This window comes from Patiria miniata, unplaced genomic scaffold, assembly GCF_015706575.1.
Source record: "Patiria miniata isolate m_02_andy unplaced genomic scaffold, ASM1570657v1 HiC_scaffold_19, whole genome shotgun sequence".
NCBI classification, from domain to species: domain Eukaryota; kingdom Metazoa; phylum Echinodermata; class Asteroidea; order Valvatida; family Asterinidae; genus Patiria; species Patiria miniata.
This window is the reverse complement of record NW_024037057.1, coordinates 17,535,097-17,541,055: the sequence shown is the minus strand read 5'-3', so window position 1 is coordinate 17,541,055 and position 5,959 is coordinate 17,535,097. Positions and strand designations below refer to the sequence as shown.

At 37.2% G+C, this 5,959-nt stretch overlaps 1 long non-coding RNA gene across 1 annotated transcript; it reads left to right on the top strand.

Moving 5' to 3' along the window:
• The first annotated feature begins 3,688 nt into the window (after positions 1–3,688).
• On the top strand, positions 3,689–5,959 carry LOC119725274. Its single transcript, XR_005270703.1, has 3 exons — positions 3,689–3,754; positions 4,520–4,585; positions 5,917–5,959. It is a non-coding gene; the product is annotated as an uncharacterized LOC119725274 (long non-coding RNA).

Below are 5,959 nucleotides of genomic sequence, written 5' to 3'. Positions count from 1 at the left end.
TTCAGTAAAAAACGTCATACATGTGCGCACACTTCCGATTGCTACTATTACATGAACACTCAAGTTGCGTTAACTTCCAGTTCCAATGCTACTTAACAACGTGAAGTGGGCATGATTTATACTGAGGTGACATCACACGAATGAACCAGATAGAACTTGTCTTGTTTTAGTGCATGTAACATAGGTGAATGTGCAATGCAATTGCAATACATGTAAGCAGTGAAACCCCTCCCCCCCTCGAGGTTGTCAGTTTTATAATTATTAGTCCCAAGATTTGATTCTGGTGATACATGAACTAAGTGGCCTATTTTCGAAAAGTGAGGCCCCCCCCCTCCCTCCTGCCAAATCCTGTGTGCCCCACTGCATTTATGCACATTTACATTGTAATGTGCTTCAACCCGAAATGTGCTTCAAATGAAAACAATCACTGAATAATCAAATCTTTACATCTTTGTTCTTTTTTAATACTAGTGTCTGCCCAGCCTCCCTCCACGTTGGATGATGGCCCATCTGGCCAGCTAATGCTCAACCAACAAACAGCAGTAAGTAGGCCTATGTTTTTGTGACGTGGAATATTTCTTTGAGCTCATATCAGCAAAAGGATTGTGGATACTATGTGTTGGTTTTTGTTTTTTTAGTAAACTCCAAGTACTTTGAAAGTCCATTTTTGGAGCAATGGTCAACTTTTGATCTAAACCAAATGTTGCAGAAGTGGCCAAAACTGAGAGTAAGTGAAATGCGTTTGAACAGAGGATTTTGTTCAATGTTGTCGACTTGAGTTGCTGCATTTGAATTGAGTTTAACAGTCAAGCCTTCATTTGCTTGTTCTTAGTCCTAAATTTGAGAGTACATGCAAGGACATTTGAATTGCTCTTTAATGTTGGATTATTGACAATTACACTCATGTAAATAATAAAACAGATCCGTTTAGGTTGAAGCAAAACACATCCAATTCTTGCTGACTACAGGCTCATATAGAATCGTGAATGAATGAGCCCTGCCAATCAGCACGTGCTTGACCACAAAATGGACTTGTGGAACGAATTTGTCTTGTGTAAAAGTGTTACACTGAATAATCCAATCTTTACATCTTTGTTCTTTTTTAATACTAGTGTCTGCCCAGCCTCCCTCCACATTGGATGATGGCCCATCTGGCCAGCTTAATGCTCAACCCAACAAACAGCAGTAAGTAGGCCTTTGTTTTTGTGATGTGTAAAACATTACTCCAGCTCAGTGCATATCAGCAAAAGGATTGTGGATACTGTGTGTGGTTTTTGTCTTTTTAGTAAACTCCAAGTACTTTGAAAGTTCATTTTGGAGAAATGGTCAACTTTTGATCTAAACCAAATGTTGCAGAAGTGGCCAAAACTGAGAGTAAATGAAATGCGTTGAACGGATGATTTTGTTCAATGTTGTCGACTTGAGTTGCTGCATTTGAATTGAGTTTAACATTCAAGCCTTCATTTGCTTTGTTCTTAGTACTGAATTGAGAGTACATGCAAGGACATTTGAATTGCTCTTTAATGTTGGATTATTGACAATTACACTCATGTAAATAATAAAACAGATCCGTTAATAGGTTGAAGCAAAACACATCCAATCTTGCTGGCCACAAAATGGACTTGTGGTAACGAATTTGTCTTGTGTAAAAGTGTTGCACTGAATAATCAAATCTTTACATCTTTGTTCTTTTTTAATACTAGTGTCTGCCCAGCCTCCCTCCACATTGGATGATGGCCATCTGGCCAGCTTAATGCTCAACCAAAAACAGCAGTAAGTAGGCCTATGTTTTGGTGATACATGTGTAAAACATTCCAGAGTTGTAATGACTCGACTCAAGTCCGACTCGAGTCACAATTTTTGGGACTCGACCCGACTCGAGTCCCTAAGGGTAAATGACTGACTCGACTCGAGTCACACTCGAGTCACTGCGAGCAATGACTCGACTCGACTCGAGTCCCTCATCAGAATGACTCGACTGACTCGAGCGAAGGCTAATAGACTCGAATCCCAAAAATAAAAGCACAACTTTGTGAAAAGTATTTGCAATGACTTACGATGCAAAATTGATGCTCACTTCGCTTTGCGAAGAGCAGTCATGTATAAATATACGTGTCACAGACTCCCACCTCATGTTCTAGAACGCACAAAATACTATCCAGGAACCAGATTTTTTAACACATTTTCTTATTCGCTGTTTTCATCATGGCTTTAGGCGATTTCTTATGAAGTTCCTGGATTCGAACGCTGGCTAAACTTATGGCCTCCTTTTATAATTTGGGTAATATAGTGTTCAAATATTCGTGACTCGAAATGACTCGAGCTAAATATTTGACTCGACTCGACTCGACTCAACCTTTGGACCTAATGACACGACTCGACTCGAGTCACTTCTTTAAAATGACTCGACTCGACTCGAGTCACTTCTTTAAAATGACTCGACTCGAGTCACTTCTTTAAAATGACTCGACTCGACTCGAGTCACAAAAATCAGTGACTCGTTACAACTCTGAAACATTTCTTCAGCTCAGTGCATATCAGCAAAAGGATTGTGGATACTATGTGTGGTTTTTATTTTTTAGTACTTTGAAAGTCCATTTTTGGAGCAATGGTCAACTTTTGATCTAAACCAAATGTTTGCAGAAGTGGCCAAACTAAGAGTAAGTGAAATGCGTTGAACGGATGATTTTGTTCAATGTTGTCGACTTGAGTTGCTGCATTTGAATTGAGTTTAACAGTCAAGCCTTCATTTGCTTTGTTCTTAGTCCTGAATTTGAGAGTACATGCAAGGACATTTGAATTGCTCTTTAATGTTGGATTATGACAATTACACTCATGTAAATAATAAAACAGATCCGTTTAAGTTGAAGCAAACACATCCAATTCTTGCTGACTACAGCTCATATAGAATCGTGAATGAATGAGCCCTGCCAATCAGCACGTGCTTGACCACAAAATGGACTTGTGGAACGAATTTGTCTTGTGTAAAAGTGTTACACTGAATAATCAATCTTTACATCTTTGTTCTTTTTTAATACTAGTGTCTGCCCAGCCTCCCTCCACATTGGATGATGGCCCATCTGGCCAGCTTAATGCTCAACAACAAACAGCAGTAAGTAGGCCTTTGTTTTTGTGATGTGTAAAACATTACTCCAGCTCAGTGCATATCAGCAAAGGATTGTGGATACTATGTGGTTTTTGTTTTTTAGTAAACTCCAAGTACTTTGAAAGTCCATTTTTGGAGCAATGGTCAACTTTTGATCTAAACCAATGTTGCAGAAGTGGCCAAACTGAGAGTAAGTGAAATGCGTTGAACAGAGGATTTTGTTCAATGTTGTCGACTTGAGTTGCTGCATTTGAATTGAGTTTAACAGTCAAGCCTTCATTTGCTTTGTTCTTAGTCCTAAATTTGAGAGTACATGCAAGGACATTTGAATTGCTCTTTAATGTTGGATTATTGACAATTACACTCATGTAAAATAATAAAACAGATCCGTTTAGGTTGAAGCAAAACACATCCAATTCTTGCTGACTACAGGCTCATATAGAATCGTGAATGAATGAGCCCTGCCAATCAGCACGTGCTTGACCACAAAATGGACTTGTGGAACGAATTTGTCTTGTGTAAAAGTGTTACACTGAATAATCCAATCTTTACATCTTTGTTCTTTTTTAATACTAGTGTCTGCCCAGCCTCCCTCCACATTGGATGATGGCCCATCTGGCCAGCTTAATGCTCAACCAACAAACAGCAGTAAGTAGGCCTATGTTTTTGACATTATCACCAATTTTATGAAAGGGCCTATTTAGAGAGTTCCGCCACTTTTCATGGTGAAATCTGTTTTTGTTCCCACCTGTCTTGATTTGCAACCATAGCCTGCCAAATGACACCACATAAACCACAATCGAAAAGTGGCGCAATTCTCCAAATAGACCCTTTCACAAAATTGGTCACTGCTCAGTCAACCGTGAATGTTATAACATGAGCAGGGTGTCATTTTAAAGAGGAGATTAACCTAACAGAGGATATCTCCCTTTGATTCATATGTGCCCTACTTCTCTTCCAATTAGCAAAAAATATCTCTGTTTCGTTTTTTTATCCACCCTGTATAGTGAAACTCACAAAGCAAATACCCTGATGTACATGTTCATTTTCTAATTTGTGTTCAGATATGACATTTGAGGTGTTGTATCATAGATTAAATGATGTCAGAGAAGTGTCATTAGAAATTTACAATACATAATAAGCTAAGACAGATTCTAATAGATTGACTTGTGATTTAATTGAGTTGTGAAATTTGCTCTATCAATTACTTGATTGTATTTCCAGTAGTTTACCCCTCTTTTAACATAAGTTGTACCTCATTTTATTTCTTGTTTTTTTTAATGTAATTTCCGTGGTATTTTATGTAATGCGCCTTCGATCATTTTTATGTAGACCACGCAATATAAATTTTAATTTATTATTATTATTTTTATTATTACTTCGAGTTTGTCACAATTTTGTTGTCTCCAACAGATGTGCATGTAGAAACACCAAGTGACTTGACATTGCTTCAACACATGGTTGAGCAAAATGCCACAGGTATGCTTACAATCCCGCTTTTTTATGTAATATATCTTGGGTTGGTTTGAAATTGCTTTGTGTTATACAGTACAAGTTGAATTGGAAAGTAATGGTTTTTAATATTACTGTCAACGTAAAAAGCTTACTGTAATGAACCACACGGGGTACTGTAGAACATTGCACAGTTGTTTGGATTGCAGATGATATAGAAACAAACTTTATAGGTGCATATTAAACATCTGATTAAGAACCGATTGAGCATTGCAAACATCAAAAAAGAAAAAGAATTACCTAATTATTATGGAACAAGTTGCTGGACTGTTAAAAAATGAGTCTAAAGCATCATGTACAATCATGGCACCTGGTGTGCTGACATTTTCAAGAAAAGTGGCATTTTGTATCAATTTACAATGCTGTTCAGCCAACCCAGTTTTTTTTTTTTATTCGAATATTGCCCCCAATTTACCATTTATGTTTAGTCTGAATTTTGATGAACGGGTGTATGTTCATGTAAGTTGGACTGGTCCCCTGACCTAGTTACAATTCCATAATGTCTATAAATTGCTCCAATTCAATTTCAGTGGGGTCCAGGAAGCAGACTACAAGAAAACAATGGTTTTTACTGGTTTTCTGGCATCTGCAAACACAAAACTTCAAATAAGTCAGTGTAACAATAAAATAGTAACCCCAAATCTATCCATTTCTGAAAAATTACACCCAGAGCAAATGTTGTTTATAAAACTGTATGCATTTCTTTTAAAGGGAATGTACATCATTGGCTTTTGCTATAATTATCAGAAATTGACTATTTGAGAGGTTAGTATAATAGATCAAATATTGTTCAACTTACATGTTTGAAATTTTGCGTCCGAAAATGCTGGAAAAAACCAAGAAACACAAAAGTGTTCAAGTAGTCTGGTTCCCTGACTCAACTAAAGATGAAATGGATCAATTTATAGATGCTGGAAAATTGTAATGTAAGAAACCAGTCTAGCTGGCCTGCATCCGTTCATAAACATGTAACCAATAGCAAACATAATTTTGACTGAAAAAAAAAGTAGTGGAAAAATAGTTAGGTTTTTCCAACGGTAGTCGGCCAACCACCGTTGGAAATGATAACAAAAATACCACTTTTCCGGAAAATGACTTCACACCTGGTGCCATAATTTTACAGGATGCTTAAGACTGTCATTTACCAACATCCTAGTACACATGTAAGGTATGTCGTAAGAATTTGGTAGTTTTGTTTTTCGATGTTTGCAAATGTTGTATATTCCCTTTAATCATAAGCCAAACATAAATGGCGGCTCTTCATGTGCAACTCTTTTCTTTCCCCTTTTAATACACAGATTCAGATGAATATGAAGTGGAGTGTTTGACGGAAAGAAAAAA